Raw genomic sequence first — 25964 nt, 5'->3', positions numbered from 1 at the left:
GCCAGCACCTTGACTTCCCAGACCGCAGAATTGTGAGAAATAAATTTCTGCTCTTTATAAATTACCCAGTCTATAGAATTTGTTATAGCAGCACATGTGGACTAAGGCATGCCACATCACTTCAGCCACACTCTAATAATTACACATCAATAGAGCCCTACTGTTTTGCAGAACAATATATGATATCTCCAATGCAAATATTTAGCATATGCCCGGTACTATGCTGAGTAGCTGGATGCAAAAATAAGCACATCAGATGAACTCAGCAAATGTTACCTGTCTTTCTTACTCTAACTCCATGCTCATATTTTCTGTTTTATACCTTAAGAGTCCCTTCTAGACCGCATTCCTCTGGCTGCCTGCCCCCTTCTGTGATTTGGGGAAAATTTCCATGAAAAAGAAAAATGGCAGAATGAATCATAAAGACCATAAATTTCAAGTTCAATATATGCCACCCCGAGAGTATTTTAAGAGTCATCTAGTCCATCCCACTCCTTCATTTTACAGCAGTACCTTCCATCTCCTGGTTTTTTTCCCCTTTCATTTATTTATTTAAACCATGCTCCTCACACACACTGTAAACCCAGCCTCTATGCTACATTTTTGATCAAATGGAAAATCACTCTTTGTGTTCTCTACAAGTTCTGAGACCTCCTCCAAAGCAGTGGTTCTTACTGGGATCTACTGGGGCATAGCATGTAAAGGGGAGGGAGGGTGGTGGAAGGTGTCCCACTTATAAGGAGCCAGGAGATATAGTGTAAAAAGAAATTTAATATTTTGCTAAAAGACCATATTTCAAAAAAAATTAGTTATTTCGGTTTTTAAAATACTGTAGTAAATCCTTTGTAAAAATGGCCATAATTCCTCTTGTTTTCCTGTATCCATATCTTCTGCAATGTGACTTTTCAGCTTCTCCCATCAAGAGGTGGAGTTTATTTTCTCACCGCTTGGATCTGGATTGGTTTTGATGTTCTTCCAGTTCCAAGTCTAAGTCTCAAGAGGCTTTGCATACTTCTGCTCATTCTCTTGGAACCCTGTCACTGCCTTATGAGCAGCTCTGGGTTAACCTGTGAGAGGACAAAAGACCACATGGAGCAGAGCTCAGTTGTGTCAAATGGGGACACCTTAGACCAGCCTACAACCAGCCAATACACAAATATGATCACGAGCCCAGCCGTGGTCAACTGAGTGGCCATCCAACCCACAGCTGAGCACAGCTGCCTGAATGAGCTCAGCTGAGACCAGAAGAAACACCCAGCTAGTTCATTGACTTGTAAGCAGAAATAAATGCTTATTGCTTGCAGCCACTGAGTCACTGAGTTGTTTTTCTATAATGGCTAACTGATACAAAACATATAGAAAAATAAAGCTGAACAAAATCTTCTTCATTGGTAGCAGTTCTCAAAAAAATAGGTAAGGTACAAATGTCTGTATCTATGGGGGTTGGGAAGAATGAAGTTTTCAAATTCTTCTTTTTCTTTCAAAGGGAACATCAACTCAAAAAGGCTAATAAACACTGGCTCTTAAGTTATAAAGTCTCAAGTGGCCAAAGGCTGTTCAAAGAGCCTGATTAAAATTGAGCATATATTCACCTTTAAACTGATACCTGACGTTGGAAATAATTAGAAAATGAAGCTAGGACTAGGGGAAGGAAAAGGAAGATTAGAGTAGGCATCGATTTGCATTGCCTTTCTACCTTACTCCTGCTTTGGGGAATTGCTGCTTTGGATCATATAGCTTAAATGGGAGTTCTCAGCTTTCTACCTTGCCTCCTTGGCATGAATGATTGATCCAGAAACAGGCATACAACCCGAGCAGACTCACACAATCCTTCCTTGAGATTTTAAACACTCTAACCAAACACAGAGGTATGGCAATTTTTCTTCCCATCTGTTGGCAGAAGCAGAGAGAATTGAGTACAGGACAGCTATCATTTCTACTATTCTCAAAGAATCCCAGCACTCTAAGAGAAGTAGGGATAAGAGGCAATAGCCATCTTGGGAGCATCTGAGTTTCTGGATTCAGTCATTTCTGGCTTTCCTGTGGTTTGATGACATGAGCAATAAACTCCCCTTTTCTCCTAAGTAGGTTCAACTTGCTCTCAAACACTTGTAACCAAGAAGTCTGTGGATTAAATCAACAAGAGAGAACATCTTGGTTGTGCGATGTGGCTGTGAAAAAAGGTTGTTTTTAAAAACCCAGGGAAGATAAGTTACATGTGGCAGACATGGAGAAGCACCACTTAGATCCTTTTCCAAGAAGGAGTTCACTACCTGACTGGAAGGATGGTTGGGCGACAGCATCCAGCTGCAAGTGCCCTCGTGGTCCGCCTCCACTTTCAAGTCAAGGACACACTATTCTGGGGGCAACTCTCAGTGAATGACTAAGAAAGGCACATGGGACAAGAACCAGCCACTTCCCCCCAATACCGGCCTCCTCAACTGGCAGTGTCCCTTCCAAATTCCCCTCTAAATCTGTCTGGCAGACCCTTTGCCAGTTCAGCATCACAGTCTAGACCCTCCCTGCCCAATCCCACTCCCTCCTTTTTCCTTTCCAAGGTATTACTCCTCCATAAAGCTTTTGTATTTCTAGCTCAGTGTCCCAACATTTTGGGAAGCCCTAAATTTGGTGTTTAATGGGCTTTCCCCAGAAATTTTAAAATAATACAACCAAGACCATGAATATTCTCATAGACTTCTCCAGAAGAGGCAGAAAGAAAGGGTCCTGTCTAGGAGACATGAGCAGGTGGAGATGACAAAAATCTCCCTCTTCCCACTTTAACACCAACTAGCTCTGGTTCCCATCTCTTCTCACTCTTACAGGGGCTGCACTGCAATAGGTAAATCAGAACCACAGATCAGGAAAGCCTTCCTGATCCGTCTGAAACACTGCCCTGTCCTCCTGCCACAGCCCCTTCCTTTGCCTCACCTCCTATCACATCTCTGGAGCAAGGGATTAATTAATGAGTTATGACCTTTTATTTAAGAGACTAGGTCTCACTGTGTTGCCCAGGCTTGTCTTGAACCCCTGGGCTCAAGCAATCCTCCCGCCTCAGCCTCTAGACTGTCACTTTGAATGATGCAGACCTTGGACTCTTCTGAGCCATTTATTTTGAATACTTCCCATCGTATCTAACCTTGAGGCTCCCAAATACATGATAGATAGCTGGAAACAAGCCTGAACCTGTTTCTTAATTTTATTTTTTACTGGTAATATTCAGAAAGAATTGGAACGGGAAGAAATTACATCTTGTTCACACCTTGACTTAGGTAATCACTGGTAGGATGATTGACCTTCAGGCTGACAAAATGCCTAGCAGAACTTCATATTTCTTCAACCTGATTAGCATAGAGCACATTCACTTAATAAGCAAGAATCAAACACTTTAAGTTCCACTTGTTTATTAGAAGTTTTACAGATACTATTTCCTCAACTTTATTCAAATTCAAAGATACAATTGTTGTTTTGACAATATACGATAATTGTGTGTAGTCTCCAAAGATGGCCACCAACCATTTCCGAGTCCTTCTGCCCTACCCTTGAACCTGGGCTGGCCCTGTGAGCGCCCTGACCCAATACAATGTGGGGAAAGAGATGTTCTGGGACCCCAAGGTCCCAGCCTCAAGAGTATTGGCAGCTTCCACCTCCTCTCCAAAAACCCACCTGCTATTCTGTGAGAAGTCCAAGCCACATGAAGGAGACAGCAGCACCAATACCAGCCATGCAAACGAGTCATCTCAGGCATTCCAGCACATCTAGTTCCCAAGTAGCTACAGCCCCTCCCTATATTACCAGGTGCAGGAGAACCTCCCAGCTGAGTCCAATAAAGCTATAAAATCAAGAGAGATAATAGGACAGTTGTTATTTCAAGCCACTAAGTTTTGGGGTGGTTTGTTACACAGCAATAGATAAATTAAACAATGATTTGCAGATATTCCTACTCAAGAAGTCAGATGAAGCTATGGGAAATAGACACTCTCACATGACTGCTGGTGGCAACATAAATTCATATAGTTAATTTAGAGGGCAATTTGGTAAAATTTACTAACATTTGAAATGCTTATATCCTATAACTCAGCAATTCTACTTCTCGGTATATATTTAAAAATCACCCACACATGTGGCAAAGAACAGGTACAAATATAATTATTTCAGTTTATATGACAGGAAAAGAAAATGAAAGATAGAATATCCATTAATGTAGGAATAGCTATATGCCTAACACAGAATATTTTATACCTGCTAAAATAATAGGATAGATCTATATGAACCAACATAAAACTTTTATCTCTAATATATTATTAACTAAAAATATTATGTTGTAGTATAGTATATATAGTAAGAGAGCATTTATGCCAAAAATACATATGGCAATGCTATATATTTGCAAGTACATAGCAAGTCTTAAGCAGTTAACTGCATTCTTAGGATAGGATAGTCTATTCTGACTTGGAGATCTGGGTTACCTCTGTCAGGTGTTTACACAATCTGGTGTGTGTGGCTTTCAGGGTCTCTGTACCAGGGCAGAGAGGGATGGAGGGGGCACCTTGGTTCTTAACAGCCAAAGCCTAGAACTAACAACATGTCATTGGTGTTCACAGTCCCTTGACTAGAACTAATCATATGGTTCAAACTTACTGCATCTAATTTCCATTGCATTATTTTTCACCATTATAGATAAGATGGATGTACATGTGATAAGCTGAAATCTCTTTACATCTCTGCATCACTTTGCAGTTTCAAACACCTTTCACATTCATTACCTGTTTAAGCTACAACAAAATCCCATGTGGTGAACAAGCTGGTTATGATTCCCCCACATTTTACAAACTGGGAAATTAAGGAATCTTGACTAAGGTCTCATGGTTATAAAAGAGCTGAGACTCAAAATGAATTCTGTGATGTTCTAAGTCCAGTTCTCTTTTCATCAGAGATATGCTAATCAGCTTCCTGCGTTACATCATACCTTTTAAGATGGCCTCAGACGGGTGAAAAAAAGGAACTTAGACAGAGAATAGATAAGGATTTTAAGGACATAAAAGAAATAGCTGTTTCAGGAATCTGGGTCAGAGTGATTTTGAAAATCATTTGTTTCTATGGCTGTCTTCTTGACTAGAGTATGACTTTCTAAATGAGATTGGGCCACATTCACCTCTACATCCCAGTGTCTGGCACAGGGCCTGACCCATATTGAGCATTAGACAAATATCTATTGAATGAATGAATGGATGGGTGGATGGATGGATGGATGGATGGGTGGGTAGATGGATGGACAGTGACAAAGATATGTTTCCTATATGCTCTACCATAAAATCATAGTATTTTAGACCTTAAATAAATCTAGAACCTTGCTACTCAAATGTGGCCCCTGAAGCAGAAATATCAACATCACCAGGATGTGTTAGAAATGAAGAATCTTAGGCCCTACCCAAGATGTACTAAATCAGAATTTTCATTTTAACAAGATCTCAGTATGCATCATAAACTTTTTGAAGTTTCTGTAAATTCAAATGTAGTGAGTGGTCTTGAGTTGACTCTTCTTACTGTATAGATAGGGAAGTTCTGTAGATCACTGACAGTCTCCAAGAGGCCCCGAGCCTTGGTGGAAGCCAAGCTGGAAGCACAGTCCTGCTCCTCCAACTCATTAATCTAGAGCTTCTTTACACCACAACCTCTTCACAACATAAAAGAAATGCACAACAAACCTTTTTGGAAAAGAATTTGGAGATACCTCAAACAGCTAGAGATAGAAATATCATTTGACCCAGCAATAGCATTGTTAAGTATCTACCCAAAAGAGAATAAGACATTCTATTATAAAGACATCTGCACCCAAATGTTTATGGCAGCACAATTCACTATTGCAAGGACATGGAAACAACCCAAGTCCCCATCAATTCATGAGTGGATAATCAAAATTTGGTATATGTACACAATGGAGTATTACTCAATTCTAAGAAACGACAGCAAACTAGCACTGCTTATCCTATCCTGGATTAAGCTTAAGCCCATTATCCAAAGTGAGGCGACACAAGTTCAGGAAAATGGTCTCCACATGTACTCGCCATCAAATTGGTACTGACTGATTAAAACTATGGTGCTCAAATGGTGGTAGTGTTCACCAGGGATTTGGGGGGGGGAGGGTAGACCCACATCTTAGACATGTGGTGAGCATTGTGGAGGGGAAGGGCATACCTCTAACCCTACTTAGGGAGAGGCAAAGATATAAAATGTAACCAAAATGTCAAAAAAAAAAAAGAAAAGAAAAGAAACATTTAGTAGGTGTCAGGCAGGTGGGAGAGGGGAGGAGGGGATGAGTGTATACTTACATAATGAGTGTGTTGCACAGCACCTGAAGGATGGACACGCTTGAAGCTCTGACTCAGTGGGGGGAGGGGTGGCAAGGGCAATATATGTAACCTTAACTATATTTGTACCCCCATAATATGATGAAATAAAAAGAATTTTAAAAAAAGAAATGCACAACAAATGGAATTTGCTTAAATTCAATGCATTTAGTGTCTATTCAGGGGGTTGGGAGATGTGAATTTAAATGATAAAATTAGTACATCACACTTGTAGAAAATTTAGTAAACTTAGGATATTGCATTGAGTGTCGGAATCAACACCTCAATGTTACAGGTGAATCTTCCTTTTCTCACCTGCTGTGGCACACCCTTTCATCTTCCAGGAACTTCTCTCCAAGGCTGGCCCTCATGTTTTACCATCATCATTGCATGAAGTCATTCATGACAGAGTATGATAAGGACAGTTCAGGAGTGTACGCCACAAGAAAAAAAGAAACTGACACTGACTCAGACATTTTAACAAAGGTGATCGCTATTAATCCTTATACCACACAATGAAGCTGGTATTGTGTGCATTTCATAGAGAGGAAACTAAGATCAAAGAAGGTAATCAACTTGTCTAAGGCACTCTGTAAATGCAGAATCCTTGGTCACAAAGTCTGAGATAGCCTGATATCAGCCCTCTTAGACTGGCTCAGGTGAATGAATAGTCAGTGTGCATAGTAATATCCATTTCCCCAGTTTAGGATGATGCAAGGAGGGCAGAGGTCCACTGGATTTAGGATGATAGTGTCTGAGTCCTTTAAAAATACTGGCAGGAGTTATTGGAGAACTACCCAATTCTTAAGTGTCCTGGCCATGCTCTAGCCATACTCAGCCCCAGGGCCTTGAAAGTGTAATCTTTTGAGAGTGCGGATAGCTCTTCCTCTGCTGTGGAGACACGGCTGCTCTCCATGACATCAACTCAGATGACTATTCACAGCAAGCATCACCATTGGCCAACATTGTCAGCATAGGGTAGGGAAGTTGCCAGGAAGGCCAGGAAGCTAGGAGCCTCTAAAGTGCTCTGTGATTCTAACTGCATCTAGATCAGGCCAGATTTCCCAAACATTGGATCCCTCAAATTTCTGCTCCTTGACACACAAGCTGGGAGATGATCTGGGACACCTGTTTCAAGTAAGAACACATGGAGATCAGGGAACTTTGTTCCTCCAAGTAGAAATGACTCATGATTTGATAAGAAACATGATTTGATAAACAACCACTGTTCAAATCAGAGGCTAAAAGTCAAGGATTTTTAACATTTTTTCAAATCAGAGAACTGAGGACCAAAGATGTAAAAGAGTCCAGGAAAGGCTATGTGGCTGTTAAGGTGTCAAGAAAGAATTAGAACCTGGATCTAATTCATACTCTTCTCATTCTGTGAGATTTTCTTTGCCTCATTTATACCCAGCTGGTAGCGCTCTCTTGTTGTTGTTGTTTGTTTGTTTGTTTTTATCAGTACTCTTTCCCTAAATTATCTCTTCCAGTCCCATGTCTATGAAAATGCCTATATGCCACAAACTTCAAATTCATATTTCTGATTCTGATATCACTCCTGATTATCAAAAATGTACATCCAACAGCTTACTGGACATCTCCATTTGGATGTCTAACAAGCAATTCAAATATCATTTGCTCAAAACAGAACTCTTCATCCACATCCCCTAGCCAAACTTGTTCTACCCTGAGTTCTCCAGTTAGACAAATACACCACCCTCCACTTGGTTGCTCAATCCAACAATTTAAGAGTCATGCTTTATCCTCTTATTCCTTCACACCTCACATCTGATTCATTAGCATGCCTCACTGGCCACAACTCCAAAAGTGTCTCAGATCAACCCACTTCCATCATTGCCACTGCTGTCCCCACTCTCACTTGGATTTCTCCTAATCAACCTCCTTGCCTCCCTTCCTGCTCACATTCCAAAATTTCCTAACAGCCGGAATGGTCTTTGAAAGCATTCAAACCCTCAAGGTTTCAAGTGTGCTTAGAATCAATCTAAATGTTGAATCATGGCCTACAAGGCCCACTGATGCAGCCCTGACTGCCTGATTGACATCATCACCTATCACGTTTCCTCTCACTGCTTCCACTTCAAACAAGCGATCTTTCCTCTGTACCTTGGCCATGCCAACCTAATTCCAACACTACGCCTTTGCTCTTGTTGCTCCTCTAGCACCAGGACATTTTCCAGATCTCCTTAGTGCATCCCATCACTCAAGAAGTCCTCCCTGACCATATGATCTCAGATAGCTCCTCCATCCCCTACTCATTCCCTAGTACATCATTCTGCTTTATTTGCATATCATTTCGCAGTGTATTCTATTTGTTCACTTATTTATAGTCTCTCTTTCTAGCACCACATCTCCTCCCAAAAATATTAGCTCATTAAGGTTATGGACCAATATCTCTCCATTATTGAGAACAGAGGTCCTGCAGATTGTGTAGTCTCTGCTGCAACGTAACTCTGCCACTGTAGCATGAAAGGAGCCATAGATAATATGTAAGCACATGAGCATGACTGTGTTCCAATAAAACTTTATTTACAAAAACAGGTAGTCATCTGGATTTGGCCTATGGGCAATAATTTGCCAGCCTCTTATTTTGATGAGTATTTAACATGTAGAGGATGCTCAGTAAATATTATCAAATGCATAAATAATGAAACATATAAAGAGAAAAATTCTGAAAGAAAACATTAAATAAAGTAGAAGGGAAAATAAATACTTGGCAGGATAGCTCTTTTATAGATCTGGCAATAGCTTGTTACTAACAAAGCCTATTGTCTCTTATGTACTTACTACTGTAATTTAATATTTCTGTTCCTCTGAGACTTAGCAAAACAGAGAATATGCTATGTACTAAGATCAGATTGTTCAGCTGGCCCCTAAGGTCTTGGGAGACACTTGAGACCCTACTGAAGGACCCCTTCTCCATTTAGTCCAGATGGGGCCTGAATATAGAAAGAATGGTGTGTCCCATCAGCTGATGACAAAAATGACCCATGGTTTCTAAAAGATTGTTAGCAAATTATCACCAACCGATGCTTTTCTCTGATTCTGCTACCCTTTGAACTGCATTCTTAGCCCTTTTCTACTTCAATTTTCACCCATATAACCTTTATAAAGGATAAAAATTATGATTAGAGCACTATAATTTATTGTGGGACTGCATGTGCCAAATATAGGATTATTTAATTACTAAAAGAAGATATAGACACAACTGGAGAATTGAGTTTAAGAAAAAGCATTTTCTGGTTTGAAAACAGGGGATGCCAAAGCCCTGGAGAGGGAGGAGGCTAAGATCTGCCCCTGGGAGGAAAACTGCCTATCTTTGCCCATTTAAGAATAACAGAGCATAAGGGCTCATGAGATTGCCCTCTGTAATCCAGGGTAACAAACAGGAGAGTTATTGGTGCCAGAACTGTTTCAGGCCCTCAATTCCACTGATGGGAGAAGAATTCATTCTCCATAGAAATCATGGTACACACAGTGCCTAGATGCTATTGAAATAGTGCTGAGACTTAGAATTTGAGACACATCAAAGGTTAAGAAGGCATTTATGGGCACCTCACCACCATTTCTAAAAACACTCATTTCAAGGAAAGAGAGACTGAGTCACAAGCAAGTGATCTCCAAATAAAAACCTTTGGGACACCATTCAGATTGTCTGAGTGGGAAAGAAATGAAAATGGAGATAAAGGGAGAATAATCATTCTCTAATTGTTTGAATTATTTTTTTCTCCTCTGAGTCATAAAAGATACTGGAGTTAACAAAAATTTTGTAAACTAAATGTAAAAGCTCAAGGGATGCCTTTTCCAGAAAGTTGCTTATGAGCACCATCTACTGGGCATTACCCAAACTCTGTCTTTGCAGAAATTTCAATGCACTTAACCATGAAATTCAGCACTCATTGACACCATGGCCTCTTGGCATATAAAAGAAAACTCTTGGGAACCAAGGCAGCCTTTAGATTCATCTGTAAATCTTCTTGTCTTGATCCTTTGCACAGGTACTGAGATAGAGTTGGAAGTTCCATTTCCAGGGAAAAGATGTAAAAGGGGCCCCTGCAGAAATGAAGGCCCATGGAACATCTGCATAAGAGGGCTAGGGCTTAAGGGTGGAGACCTAATGGGGAGAGGGCATGCTGTCCAAGCCACCCTTCTTCCTCCTCTTACTGCCTTCACCTCGTTGGAAAAAAAGGTTCAGGCCTCTGAAAGAACATCAGTTTGTCCTCAACATTTTTTCTTACTTTCTTGACAAAACAAGATCATGAATATTCAGTCTGAATTAATTCCTCTTGACAATGACTATCATTGTCTGGCTAATAAAATAATATACGTGGGTATGTGAAACTGCAATGGATCATCTTTCAGATTCTTAATACGTTATATTCTGGTTGGATCCACTGACTTAAAATGCCACACTCCTATGAGATAAACAAAATGTTCATCTCTGGGTTTTCTCACCTCAGAACTAAGCATCTCTGTCCATATGCTACTGAAGATTTTGCACCATCACTTCTGTTTTTCTCATAAATCTTTTATGATGCTATTAGTCTCTGGGGTGCTCTTCTGAAGTCAGAAGAAGAAAACTCACACAAAAAAGTTTTCATATAAAAGGGCAGAAAAGAACAATAGATGGTGGAGGATGGGGTTTAACTAATGATGGGGCAGCAATATGGTGGGAAGAACATGAATATGAATTCCAGCTCTACCACTTACTCAAAGGATGACTGAGAAGGAGTCTATTTCTGAATCTTCATTTCTTGCTTTGTAGAACAGGTAATATTACCTTATAAAGTTGTTATGATAATTAAAATGAGATGGTGTTTTCTAAGTTGGCTGGCATATATGATGAAATCATTTTCCTTTCTCATTGTCTTTTTTATAGAGCCCTCATGAATAGTAGATGTGAAAGTTCTTCCCGGGATATCTCATCAGAATTCAGAGAGGTTACCTTTGCTGATCATTCCAAGAAGATCTGCAGCATATTATTGCAGAGTCAGCTCATAAAGTATGCATGAACTCTCTCCAAACCAGTGTTTTTACCCAGGAAATAAACCACTTCACCATAGGTATCTATGAATCCAAAGGGAAGGTTTCCGATCACATTTTTACATGTGCCAAATGTACACATCTGCACTTCTCAAGGGAATTGTTGAAAAGATATTAAGAGAAAAACTTGCCTATGCAGATAAGTCAAAAATCCCCAAATGCCACTCTAACAAAATCAATTTATATGAAATTTGAAAAAGTTTTAAAAGAAAGTTTTTGTTTTTACCACAGCTTTCCTTACCTTGATTCTGAATTGCAGCCTCAATGAACTTTATCTCAAGCCACAAACACACAAGAAATGCTGCTGTTATATTGATGTGTAGTTGGTTAGCTAAACATGTTTGCAGATGATCTCAGCTTTCAATAACAATGTGCTGAAATTTCAATAGCAGCGAAATACTTTCCATTGTTCATTCATTTATTGATTCATAAAATACTTACTGAATGCCTAACTTCAGCCAGGCAATGTTCCAGGTGCTGGGAAGAAAACAGCAAATCAGGCAGGCAAATCATTCCTGCATTCACAGAGCTTGACATTCTAGTGAGGAGACAGATAATAAACATGTAAACAAATAAATAAATTATATGATTTCAGAGAGTAAGTACTATGAGGAAATATAACAGTATAATGCAGCTCCCTAGGAGTCAGCACTCAGACTTTTCTCAGACAATATTGCTTGAGCAGAACTCTGATGACAAAACAGCATTGGAAAAATTAGAGGACAGAGCAGTCAGCCAGAGGCAAATGCCAAGGCCATGATTTAGGCAGCAAAAAGAAGGCTACTGTGGCTGGGCAATACGGTCAGAGAGGTTGTGGGCTGTGCTTCTCAAACCTGAATGCGAATAAGAATCACCTGAAGATCTTGTTAGACTGCAGGGTCTGACTCAGTAGAGGGGTGGTGGGGTGCTGAGATTCTACATTTGTAATAAGCTACCAGATGATGCTGATGTTGCTGATCCGTGGAGCTCACTTTGAGTAGCAAGGATGTAGAGCTTTTATACACCATCGGGAAAATGTATTTCCTACTAGCTGGAAGAGAAAGCTACAGTTATCTGACGCCCTTACATCTATAGAGCCCTTTGTAGTTACACAAAGGTCCCTTTGGTATTTCCACACACCCAGCACAAGCTCAGTACTTGGTAGAATGTACTATAAATGCCTGTGCTAAATGATAAAGCTAATTTTCTAGACCCTGCTTTGTGGTTTGCCTGGTGTTAGAAAGAGTAACAAAAATAATGCTGGAATGAAGTGAAACAGGAAAAGGTGAGTGAATGGAAATGTTATATATGGGCTTTGTATCATATATTTCTGGGTTCAAATCCTACATTAACATCTACAAGATCTTTGGTAAGTGGCTCAACATCTCTGAGCCTTTATTTTATCATTTAAAAATAGGAATAATATCTACTTTGTTAGGGAGATGTGAAAATCACACATGATAGTCAAGTGTAAGCTCCTTGTCATAGTAGGTGCTCAATAAATGTTCATTCTGTTTTCCTCTCCATCCTCTTCTCTTTCAACACCTTGACATTTGTATCAAATACTATTCCTAAATCTGAATTTTGCAGAGCATAGCTGATTTCCAAATTAGGAATTCAAGGCCTACATCCGCATGAAGTAACTGATTGCTTCTATAACATTTGCTTATCTCTGCTTTAAACACAATCAGGTTTCGGTCATAGCCCTAGTTCTATCTCTAGCTTGCTGGACAATCTTTAGTAAGTCCTTTGTCCATTTATGGGCCTTCCTCAGTTCATCTGTTAAATGAAAGAGTTGGAGTAGATGGTCCCACTCAACCCGGGCATCTTCCAACCATGATTGATTACCCACCCAGTGAGCATTCTGAGAGAGTGAACTTGTCTCCCAGGAAACGTGGTAGGAGCCTTGAAGCCAAGATATTTGGGTGATGAGATCCAAATTCATCGAGAAGACAGGATGAAACCCTTGTGCATTAACCTTGGCCAACAAATAGCCTCACTCCCTTCTCTCCAATCCTATTATTCCAGAAACTAAAGTGCCAGAATATTATCTCATCCTCACTAGATCTTTAATATTTTTAAAAGCAACTGACATCACAGGGCAGACTTGAGAACAAGAATTAATGGAATCAAATGCGTGCACGTCTCTGTTATTTTATTTTGTCACATAATAATGTGATAACCCTTTATTTCCTAAAATATCTTTAAGATGAAAAGAAATCTATAAAAGTGCTAATATTTTAAAAATTTGAAAAATTGTGAGGGGGATCTTTAAGGGTTTGTATATGTTCTGGTCCTCACCATCTATTCCTCCACTCCTCCCTCACCCCAAGGATTTTTATGGGATTTTGGAGGGGATTGTTATAGGCTTTTATTGGTGTGCTCGGGTTTTTTAATTGGTGTTGTTTTTACAATCAAATACAATAAAAATTAAAACACCTCCAACAGCATATATACATTCGGATGCTAGAAGGTTACAACTGCCATGAGAGGCTTAGACTGAAAAAGGAATAAACACATCTTGTCTAAAAAGGTATACATTTCAGAGAACTGGTTTTTCAATAAAGACTTAGAAATAAACAGAGGCTATTTCTTAAAAGGGCAGATGCTTCACCTCAACAGAACATTTTTTTCACCTCCTCCAGAGGAGGCAGTTACTTTCAGGTATGTCAATAAAACAGCCCCTTCCCTGAGACCGCCAAAATGAAGAGCCTCTTTTTAGCCTTATTTACCCTCTGCCTTAGAGGGGTTTGCTGTTTGCCTCTCTTATCCTGATGTTTTGAAGACTTGGAATGTTGAAGAAATGGAGCAAAGATCTAAGAACCAAGTAATAGTGGCACACAGTACAGTTTTGGAGAGCTCACAGTAGCCACATCACACGATGATTAGAAGATTAAATTACGTGTACCAAAGGTAGACACTAAACCCTCCAAATTATATGTGTTTCTCAGATTCACGGGTCTATGGAGCAGGTGCTGCTTACCCAAAACACTGGCTCCCTTAGCATCATCTCTGCTCTTTCCTGGCCAAGGGCACCCATAATTACCTCCCATAAGCTGAACCCTCAACCCTACTCTGCTCCGCCCACTGCTGAAAATTGTATTGGCAATTAATTTGTCAGGAAAATGCTAGGGGATGTGAACACTAGTAATTTTATACCATAGATATTCAAATTAAACCCCAAGCCTGAGTATTTTCAGTGTCAAATTGAAGAATGGTTGCAGAGGAAGAGAGAAACACAAGCTTCCTCCTGCTATCTCCTGACTAGAGGCGAAAAAGAATGTTCCGAGCGCCTGTGTAATAACCTTGGCTCCATCTGTAGGCTTGACTTGGGAACATTAAGAACAAAAACACACTAATTATGGGTGACACTCCTTGTGTTCCTCTTCGAGTAAAAGGGGACGGAGTTGTTTGTTCTGTACCCTTCCTCAAGTGCTGAGAGTTTTAGTGATGAACAATAGCATCAGATATTGATAACTTGCAAAAGCCCACTCCAGTTCTGCACCTTATTTTCCCAGGGTTACTGTATTTTACAGATCCTTGGTCAATTGACAACCATGAAAAAAAGCACAGATGGAAAGGGCATCAGCACAGCACCAAATATTAATAGAAAATGCCCCGAAACTGTCTCATGTAGAGAAGGAATGCCTCTGGAACATTCAGGCTAAATCAAAGGAAAACTCAGAAAGCTTCAGATTCTCCTGAGTCTATTGTTTTAAAGATTCATTTCATTAATTCTTTTGAAGGAGGAAAGCTAACGTTGATTGTCTACTTTGAGTCAAGAACTATGCATATATTACATCATTCAGTTTTTACATCAAACCCATTAGGAATATATTACCCACCATCATTTTACATGTTAAGAAACTGACACTTGTGGATCAAGTAAATACATATCTCAGCCAGTATGTATTCTTTGTGTAATTCAAACCCAAGTCTTCTAGGCTTTTCCCTATTACGAATGATTCAAATTTCTATGTTAAGAACCCCTCAGGGAAGGGTGTGGAATAGCACATGGCATTCTTTCATAGGGTCTCCTAATCTATTATATGTAGATTAAACAAACTATATGTTTCACACGTGTATGCACTAATAATTCTGAATGTTCATAGATGCTGTTGGACCTAATGAAATATAGATGCACTTAAAAGTGTTACAGAACTCATAGCACCTTCTCATTATTGCATGTGTTTTCCAGCAGCAGATACCGAAAGTGCAATATTATCACATGGATACATGAATATTTTTGCCATCATGGTTTGTACTCACGAACTATTACTGTTCACCATACAGCTTCTTGAATCTACTCGTAAACATGTGATGCAAACTGAGTGCCACAAAATTAAATTATGGCACCATGAAAAATGGAAGCCCTCATACCCAGGTATAACCTCAAGAGAAAACTACTTCACCATAGAATAGACAACCATTTCTCAAGTTATGATTTAAGGAATATGAGGGAATTGGTAAAAAATAATATTCCCAGGCACTACCTCAGACCTGTTAACTTAGACTGTCTGGAGATGGTGCGCAGGAAATTACATTTTTTATAAACTCCCTAGAAGATTCTGTTAAAAGCCCAGTGAAACTGCTAAACCACCAGTGAAAACAGATACTATGAAATAAGTGCTGATCTACTATTATATAATTTTCCATCTACATAAGATTCAAAGGATAAAAGTACATAGTATGTAAAGCCTTGAACATAGTTGTTCTTGTCCTTGGAGAACACAGACTATGAATTGCTAACACATTATTAGCCAAAGGATTTTTTTCCCCTATACTGAGATGTAAGGATGCTTTTCCAGACTAGATTTGAGATCTTTTATCTTTTTACTCCCTATCTCTCCTACTTCATATAGAACAGACATCATTCATTAATATTTATATAGCCTCTGCCGGATGCAATGGCTCACGCCTATAATTCCAACACTTTGGGAGGCTGAGGTGGGAGGATCACTTGAGCTGAGGAGTTTGAGGCTGCAGTGAGCTGTGATCACACCATTGCACTCCTGCCTAGGCAACAGAGCGAGACCATGTCTCTAAAACAGAAAAAAAGAAAAATTGATATAGCCTCTGTCTTTACTGCTGCTGTTTGTTTCACTTTATTTGCTTTTGTATTCAGACTTCTTTACCTCGATACATGCTGAAAATAGGAAATGAGAATTCATCCTGGTGAGCCTAAGATACTTGTTGTCATGAACTACTAACTATGAGCCGTTAAGAAAATGGAAACCCTAATGTGACACGAGAGATGTGGAACCCTGAATGCTCACTCTCTGGGGTGGCAAGATTTCATCTTTAAGGTCTACTTCAAGTGATTGGCAGTGGTCTCCTGGGCACTGTGTAGAAAAAGATTCTGAGACCACACCCAGGCCTAGGCTTAAGAGGAAAGAGTGGTGGGATTGACAGTGGCCAAGGTGGCAGCAAAGTGCCAGGTGTTTGCTATTCTTACTCTTGGGGATTCATTTGCATTGGAAATGCCTGTGAGGTTACACAGACCCCAAAATCAGAGAATTCTAGAAACTTCCTCTCTTCCATATCCCACATTTAATATAACAGCAGCAGGATCCAGAAAGGATAAAGTTCCCAAAGCTGCATAAACTACTTGGCAATGTGAACCAATGCTAGAACCAAGTTTTTGTTTCTCCCCATATAGTTCTCTTTCGTACTCCTAGAGATGTCTCACAATGAGACAAGTTCCCTTTAGCCTTAACCGTATCTGCTATATGGGTTCTGGAAAGACAGTGGAGAAAATCTCCACTATGCCAGGTCATTGGGCAGTTCTTCTGAACAGCAGGTCATGATACTCAACGCCCCCCATACCAAGTTGACCCCCAAACCATCAAGCAACCATCTGGAATAGTCTAACCCTAGAACCACCAAAACAGATAATGAATGGTTCTGCTCTCCCAAGCAGGAACACATTTCCAGGAAAGTTGGGGAGAAAGGAGGGTTCTCTGGGATAAAGTCAGCTCTGTGAAACAGGACAGACAGTGAATGTTGCATGCCGTGATGTGCTTTCTTCCCTGGAACCCGCTGGGTTGAGGGATGGAGTCTAGCCCTGCAGGGGAGTGGTTATATAGATTCTCCTTCCCAAATGCACTCTGAAATGCATCATCAGAAAGTCAATAATTAGAGAGCTGCATTCCTCCTGATGGATTTTTACACATAGAGATGCTTGCTGTTTTATAGATCTCTCACATCACTCACAGTTAGATAGGATTCCACCAGTCCAGACAATGGGGCCTAAAAGGAAAATTAGCATCACAAGCATTTCAGCACCTTCTTTCTCTTAAAATTACTAAATAGTTCCCTTACATTTCCCTGTTCTTTCCTTTTAATGGTCTTAAATGGCTTTCTTTAAAAAAAAATCCCATATAGAATGTTCCTCCAATCTCTAGGGACATATGGTGCCCATAAAACAAAAACAAAAACAAAAACACCTAATGTTCCATACAAGGAGCCTTAATCATACCCATCCTAGAGTGTAGACATTGTCTACAAATGAATTACAGAAAGAAAAGGAATGAGACCAGAGTGCAAGGATTGAAGCAAAGCTGGGGGGTGGTCCCTGAAACTGTATCCTGCGATGCTTGGCAATAGGAAATGAGTTCAAAAAGAAATGTATCTCATTCCCTAAGTATGGGGCTTTTCCTATTTATCACCTCTTCTCTATACCTGGCCAGAAGATAAAGGTAAGAAGAAAGGGGCAAAAAACTGCAACTAGACTCTTCTGCTAGATTTGCAGACGGGCTTCCCTGGCAGCGTGGATGTTAGCTTATTCGGAGACTTGGTAGGAACTGGAATAAGGTAGCTCTTGCTCAAAACACTTTACTGCCATCTGCTGGAATGTTGTCAAAATAACTATTCATACCTAGGGTGACTATGAGTGCATGTCACCCCCTGGAGGTGTGCCCTGTCACTCACTGTACAACCCAAACAATTGTAAATTGAGGTTGCCTTGGAAGGAAATCTGGTCTGGCGGGGAGAACAGGAAACTCCAAGACTGTGCAAGCATGATTGCGGGCCAGAAATTAGTCCATATCAGAGGCCACAGCATGCAAATCAAGGAAAGGCATGATCCAAGATGAAGCACTCCAAGGGGAGGCTGGGCTCAGAAACAGTGAGGCCACTGACTGCCTCTGGAGTGAGGCTGATCATACAATTAGTTGTTGATGGAGGCAGGTGAAGCTCAACGAGCCCAGGACAGGCCCTAGCACCGACCAGACTGAGGGGGTAGGGCAGACTCGGGCTAAGAGAATCAGACACATATCTTCAGAAAATGACCCTGAGTCTCAAAGACTGAGGGAGAAGCTGAGGCTGCAGGAAGAATCAGCCAGCCTCAGCTGTGAACATGAAAGAGCTATAAAGCCGGAGGTTGTAGCAAGATTCAATAATCATTCAACAACCATTTATAAAGCCGGAGGTTGTGGCAAGATTCAATAATCATTCAGCAAACATTTATTGGATACCTACTATGTGCTAAGCATTATGCTAGGTGAAGAGGCCACAGAGATGAAAAAGTCATGATCCCTCCCTCAGGGAACTCATGGTCTCATAAAATCCTCAAAAACAACTTTTTTATGAATTTAACAATTCATTCAAAAAGATCAATAAATATTTAATGAGTGCCTATGATATGCCTGGCCCTGTGCTAAGCACAGGATATATATCAGTGAACTAGAAATAGTTCTTGCTTGCAAGGAACCTGTAGACAAGTAAACAAGTAATCTTAATACAGGGTGTGCAAGCACCCATCATAGTAGTTAGCACAGAGGGCTGTAGGAGCACTTAAGAGGGGAACTTAATCCAGTCTTGGAGAACCTTGGAAGGGTTCCAGAAGAAGCAACAACTGAGGTAACACCTTAATAGAACACAACTCCCATCCTCAAGGGGTTTAGAGAATAGGCCTGAGCTATCCAATACAGTCGCCAGTAGCCACAAGCGGATATTGAGCACTTGAAATGTGGCCAGTGCAAAGGAGGAGCTAAATTTTAAATTTTATTTAATTTTAATTAATTTTAATTTTAAAACTAAAGCAATGCAAAACATTTTCCATTAAACACAACTTTATTGTTTGATAGGATAGCATTTCACTCTAACAATTTCATTGCATAAGATATTATTGTGATATTATAATGTGCGTGAACTTTTTTCTCTTAGAAAATTTTAAACTACATATATTGCTCTTATTATATTTCTACTAGATAGGATTGCTTTAGACCAAAAAGATAGTCATGCAATCATAAAAGTCGAGCAAAGTATTCATTATAATGCTGGGATAGAAGTAGACTCATCTGCTACCTGCTGTTGTCTGGAAATATTAAACAAAACGCTCAGAAGATACTACATGGCAGAGAAAAGAACACGGATTAAATGCAAATGAATGCGAGCCAAAATTTTCTTTTTTTTTTTTTTTTTTGAGACAGAGTCTCCCTCTATTGCCCTGGCTAGAGTGCCGTGGCATCAGCCTAGCTCACAGCAACCTCAAACTTCTGGGCTCAAGCAATCCTCCTGCCTCAGTCTCCCGAGTAGCTGGGACTACAGGCATGTGCCACCATGCCCAGCTAATTTTTTCTATATATTTTTAGTTGGCCAATTAATTTCTTTCTATTTTTTAGTAGAGATGGGGTCTCGCTCTTGCTCATGCTGGTCTCAAACTCCTGAGCTCAAATGATCCTCCCTCCTTAGCCTTCCAGAGTGCTAGGATTTCAGGCGTGAGCCACCATGCCCAGCCGGAGCCAAATTTTTGAAGAAATGGATGGCATATACTTAAGCAGAGAATAAGAACAATATATTTTAGAGGAGCACCTCATATCTGGGCAGAGAGTTGTCATTGCCCTGGGATAAAGTCCCTGGCTGTCACAGATGTGGAATTATGATGTTCACCTGTATCACATCAGGTGCATTAGGCTGCAAATAACAAAAAGTCTAACAGTCAGTGACTTAAACTTTAAAAGGCATTTGCTGTTTACTGTTTAAAAGCCCAGCTGTAGAAATCAATGGCTGGCTCAGCAGCTCAAATGTGTCTTTAAGGATCCAGCAACTGCTATCCTTCTCTCTACCATCCTAAGGATTTGGGTTTTTATCCTTAGACTTGTCTCCTATAGGTCCGAAGGCAAGAAGCAACTGGATTGGGAGCCAAGTTAGAGAATCTTTCCTTTAGCTCACAGACACTCAAAGTTGTACCCCTAGCTTCCAGGGAGGCAGGGAAAGCAATTATCTGGCGCATGAAACACAGAAAGCCATGATATGTTTACACTAATCCTAAGTGTTCCATTGAAGCCGGATATATTGCTGCCAGAATTAAATTGGGGTTATGTTAGCAAGGATGAAGGAAAGGTAATGAAGGGAAGGTAACTCATTAATATTTAAATATACCATAGTCTGATTCTTAGCAGGTAATTGGCTAAAAGACGCTCCCTTAAATGAGAACACAGGAAATTTTTCTAACCGTGTATGCGAGAAGAAAGATCTGAAAGCTCTAGCGAAAACAAGGCTATAGCAACCCAATGGCAACTTGCCTATGATCCTCTCATTCTCATTTAGGAAAAGTTGTGTCATCTCAGGTCATTATCCTCACTGAAGACAAGTGTGGGATTCACAATGACTGAAGAACTTGTTTTTACTGAGAAAATAAATTGCTTTTCTTTTTTCTGAGACAGGGTCTTGCTCTGTCGCCTGGGCTAGAGTGCTGTGGCGTCAGCCTCGCTCTCAGCAGCCTCAGACACCTGGGCTCAAGAGATCCTACTGCCCCAAACTTCCGAGGAGCTGGGACTACAGGCCTGCACCACAACACCCAGCTAATGTTTTCTGTTTTTAATAAAGATGGGGTCTCGCTCTTGCTCAGGCTGGTCTCGAACTCCTGACCTCAAGCTAGCCTCCCACTTAGACCTCCCAGACTGTTAGGACCACAGGTATAAGCCACCATGCCTGGCCCATAAACTGCTTTTAGTGTTGCTATAAAGGGATGAAAAAACTGCAAATTGTCCAGCATTCTTAAGTCAAGAACAAGAACTTTTTCAAATTTCTCCAAGTAATAAGGACTGTAAATTGGACACTGTACACAGTTATTTTAAGACACATTTCACAGAAAATATTCTAATAGGAGTTAGAAACCTGTGACTAAAGAGTGGGAAGCAACAATAAATACCAATAATCTTGGCTGCTGTAGAAAAGGAATCTCCAGCTGACAATGACATGGAAATTAGAATGTGCCTTCATGATATGCTCCGCGGCATGGTTGTAAATCACTCACATGGAACGTCTTGCCACATGGAGAGCCCAATCAGCTAGGCCTCTGTGTCTGTCCACAGAAAGGAATGACACATTCCTAAACTGAGGGAAATTGAATTATGTTTAATAATGAGAATTACAGGTGAGCCTTTCATTTCTAAAGATATTTATTCAGTTTCTACTCAGTCCTGGATACCGAGGTAGGTCCTGGCAGTACAGAAACAAAAAGCGCCATGCCCTGCCTACAATCTGTTCACAGCCTAACAGGAAAACAAACAGGAAGGCAGGCAAAAGTCATTCATTACAACAATAGGTCCTTTATTAATAAAAGCAAAGAGGCTCCGGGAATGTCTCACAGAGGAGGTGATGCTTTCTTTGAGTTTTTAAAAAAGAGTAGGCATTTTCCAGGGAGGCAAAGAGCTCAAGGAGATTCCAGGATGACAACACGAAGGCAGCAATTTGAGAAGCAGAATGGTGCTGGAGAACTGGGAAAATAGCTCCACAATGAGTGTGATTGAGAGAGGGGTAGGGTGGCTCTGGACAAACAGCAAGGAAAAAGGCAGAGGAGACCTGCAAGGGGCCTTGTACTACAATACAGTCAAGTGGTACGCACAGAGTTTGGGAGCTGAAAAGACCTGGGACTGTGTCCCAGCCCCTTCACTACTAGCTACATGATTTTGAAAAAGACATTCCCATTTTCTGAGGCTCAATTCCTCACTTCATCTATAAAATGTGGGTAACAAGTACTTCCCACAACCGTTGTGTGAATGAAATAAGAAAATGATTATAGGCCAGGCGCGGTGGCTAATGCCTGTAATCCTAGCACTCTGGGAGGACCAGGCGGGAGGATCACTTTAGGTCAGGCATTCGAGACCAGCCTGAGCAAGTGCAAGACCCCGTCTCTACTAAAAATAGAAAAATTAGCTGGGCATGGTGGCCCATGCCTGTAGTCCTAGCTACGTGGGAGGCTGAGGCAGAAGGATTGCTTGAGCCCAGGAGTTTGAGGTTGCTGTGAGCTTGGCTGATGCCATGGCACTCTAGCCCCAGTGACAGAAAAAAAGAAAAAAGAAAAAGAAAATGATGATAAAGTACTTGCTGAACTGCAAAGCTTTACTGACATTCATTATTACATGTATTGTTGTTATACATGCATTGTTGTTAAGCTGGGTATAAAAGCAGCGCAGCCTGCATTTACATTACCACCTAGGAAAAATGAATTGCCTCCAGCGAATTAGTGGAGGCAAAGGGGCAGCACACTAACTAGCTTAAGTTGTAAAATCTCATGTAATAGTGGAGACAATGCCACTGAACTGTACTGTGACTATAGTGGCAGAGAGCCACCAAAGACAACTTCACAAAGTACTGAAAACTTAGTAGACAGGCCTACCAGTGTAATTCAATGGTGATTTTACAGGAACCTTTAATGGATCTATTTCGTTTCCACCTGAATCTGTTAACTGCTGGGCAGGCCCCTGTCCTTCTCCAGGGAACAATAGAGTAGCCATGTTATTAGAAACAATGGCCAAACACACTGGTTATAGCTTCACCACCACTACCAGCATCCCAACCATGCCTGGTTACCAGGGAACCTTATTACCATGACAACCACTTAAAAACCCTTCAAAAGGTCCTTTCTAAGGAGCTCTGCTGGAGTCTGAGGTGGTGACCAAAGCCAGGGCCGACTCAGATAAGCAAATCTGAGCTCTAGCCTCCGCTATGTCACTAAACATTCCTAAGATTTGAGAACTGGTGTCAGCCATTAGACTCCTCACCCATAGGTAAAAAAGCCTGCTCTACCACACTTTGTAAGACTATGTGAGCACTCTCATTCGAATGAATAATTATTGAGGGCCCCCTGCATGCCAGGTACTGTATGAGCAAGGTGCTTCACCAGGAGCATACATGGCTGTTTTTGTCCACCAAAGGGTTTGCAGTGGTTTTCTTCAGTCTCACTTCTCTTTTCTGAGCCATCCAAGTGAGTCTCTCCACCAAAGTTAAGCCTTTTTGGAAAGATGCAGTTACCCTTTCAAAAACTGGCATCTTTAAAAATAAATGGCAGCACCTTTGTAATATTTCTTAAAGAGTGAATCTGGCTGTCAAAGTTGTCTGACAGACTTTCCCAGGTGCTCTGGTGCAGGAGCTCATGAGAACAAGGCCCCAGAGGGGCCAAAAGACCTCATCATTTATCAGTGCACTTAAAGTTGGAAAAAGATTAACTTTGCATGGGAAAATCTAGGTTTAAAGTTCTAATTCCTTCATTCATCATCTGTGTAACCTTGGTTAAGTCACTTAATTTCACACTTGCTACTATTGCATCTGAAAATATTAAGACTATCTCTCAAGGTTGTTGTTAGACTCAAATAATATGTAGTATATGTGAAAATTCTTTATTAAGAGCTCCATGGGGGTTTTATTGTTTGTTTGTTTTTTGAGACAGAGTCTCACTCTGTTGCCTGGGCTAGAGTGCCATGGTGTCAGCCTTGCTCACAGCAACTTCAAACTCGGGGCTCAAGTGATCCTCCTGCCTCAGCCTCCCACGTAGCTGGTACTATAGCCACACACCACCATGCCCAGTGTCGCACCATCATGTCCAGGTAATTTTTTCTATTTTAGTAGAGACGGGGTCTCACTCTTGCTCAGGCTGGTCTTGAACTCCTGATGCCTTGGGCTCCCAGAGTGCTAGGATTATAGGTGTGAGCCAAAAGCTCTGTGTTTTTACTTTCTCACACACCAACCCTTCCTCTCCCCTGACTAATTCTAAGTGGATGACATGACCAACATCAAGCGATCATGTAAAAAACAGAACTGATCAGAGATCCAGAACAAGATGAGGAAGGTAGAAGAAAATAAAAATGACCACTCTGAAAAAAACAGATGACTCATGACCAGTATTTAGGGGGTAGGAGACTGCTGTCTTCAAACACTTAAAGAACTATCATATGAAAGCAGGAAGAGGTTTGTGAAGGCAGGAAATGTTCAAAATGCAGAATTAGCTGATCAAAAACAGTATAGCAACATGGCTAATATTTAGTCTTTGGAATCAGACAGAACTTGGGCTAAATCCCAGTTCTGCCACTCTTTCTGGATGACTATGGGCAGGTTACTTAATGTCTCTCTGCCTCAGTTCTTTCATCATTATAATGGAGTTAATAGTAGTACCTGCCTCATAGGGTTGGTGTGAGAATTTAAATAACACAAGGGATGCATAATAAAGGCTTAGCAGAGCCAATGGCTCATGGAAATATTTCTATAAAAGTTGGGTATTTTTATTAAATCATGAGAGGTGGACAAGTTAGAAAAGAAAGATAGAATGACGAGTAGAAGTGTCTGGGAGGCAGATTCAGTTTCACAGGAGGGAAGGACATTTGTCCTTGTCCCAAGGACAAATGCCATCCAAAAATGGAGAGGTGATGCTGTCCCTATCCCAGGTTCCCCTTCTGTGCAGCAGGAGCCCCGGGAGCTGCCTCAAGCCAATGGTCTTTCCCCACAAAGCTTGGTCTGAGATAGAAGCAGTTCCCTTCCCTTATTTGAGAGCTGGGATATGTGACGCTTAGGGATCAGCAAAGGGGCCAGTAATACCTGATTCAAAATTCCAGAAGACCAGGCAAATACATTACCAAACCTCTGCGAGCTGGACACAGAGGGAGGGTCCTGGAAGGAGGCCGATAAGGAAGAAAGAGAAAGGTAGAAGTTGGAGATACTCCTCACTATCAAGGAGGCAGCTGCTGGGATTTTTTATTTGTGCACAGGGAGATTGTTAGAGCGAATGAAGACCCAGCCAGGAGCACATACCCTCTTGAGGCACTGAGTTCTCAGTCACTAAATGTTTTCCTGTAGAAGTAGGAAGCCACTTAACAGGAGCCTGTAGATGGTATTCTATCCCTGGCAGAAAAATTGGTCTACATGTATGACTTCCATATATATATATTTCAAAATCTAAGAGTTATACTTTTCTATGGGTTATAAAGCCCCACTGAGTTATTCCCTATATATAGCTACTTTCTCTCCTCCACCCCCTTCTATACATTTCATCAACACATATTTATTAAGTACATACTATGTGGTAGACACTGTGCTAGTTACTGAGGAAACATGATTTCTGTACTCTGGAAGCTTATAGTCTAGCAGTATTATCCAACAGCTATATATTGTAAGTCACATGTGTAATTTTACATAGTATGGTGGCCATAGTAAGAAAATCAAATAAACAATGAACTAAATCTTAATCTTATATATTATTATTTATTATTATGTATTATAACATATTAATATATATTACATAATATATTTTATTTAAGCAAGTATATCTATGATATCATCTGAACATATACCTAACAT

The 25964-nt window shown here is 40.6% G+C and overlaps 1 long non-coding RNA gene across 1 annotated transcript in view; it reads right to left on the bottom strand.

The window, feature by feature from the left end:
• Positions 1–3434: 3434 nt before the first annotated feature.
• Positions 3435–25964, bottom strand: part of LOC105872730 (uncharacterized) — a 107151-nt gene continuing 84621 nt past the window's right edge. The window contains exons 5-6 of the long non-coding RNA XR_012912425.1: positions 11850–11946; positions 3435–3829 (exon numbers count right to left, since the gene is read on the bottom strand). This is a non-coding gene — a long non-coding RNA (uncharacterized LOC105872730). The remainder of the gene's footprint in view (positions 3830–11849; positions 11947–25964) is intronic.

The sequence above is a fragment of the Microcebus murinus genome, chromosome 1 (assembly GCF_040939455.1).
Source record: "Microcebus murinus isolate Inina chromosome 1, M.murinus_Inina_mat1.0, whole genome shotgun sequence".
NCBI lineage: Eukaryota > Metazoa > Chordata > Mammalia > Primates > Cheirogaleidae > Microcebus > Microcebus murinus.
This window is presented reverse-complemented; position numbering and strand designations above follow the sequence as displayed.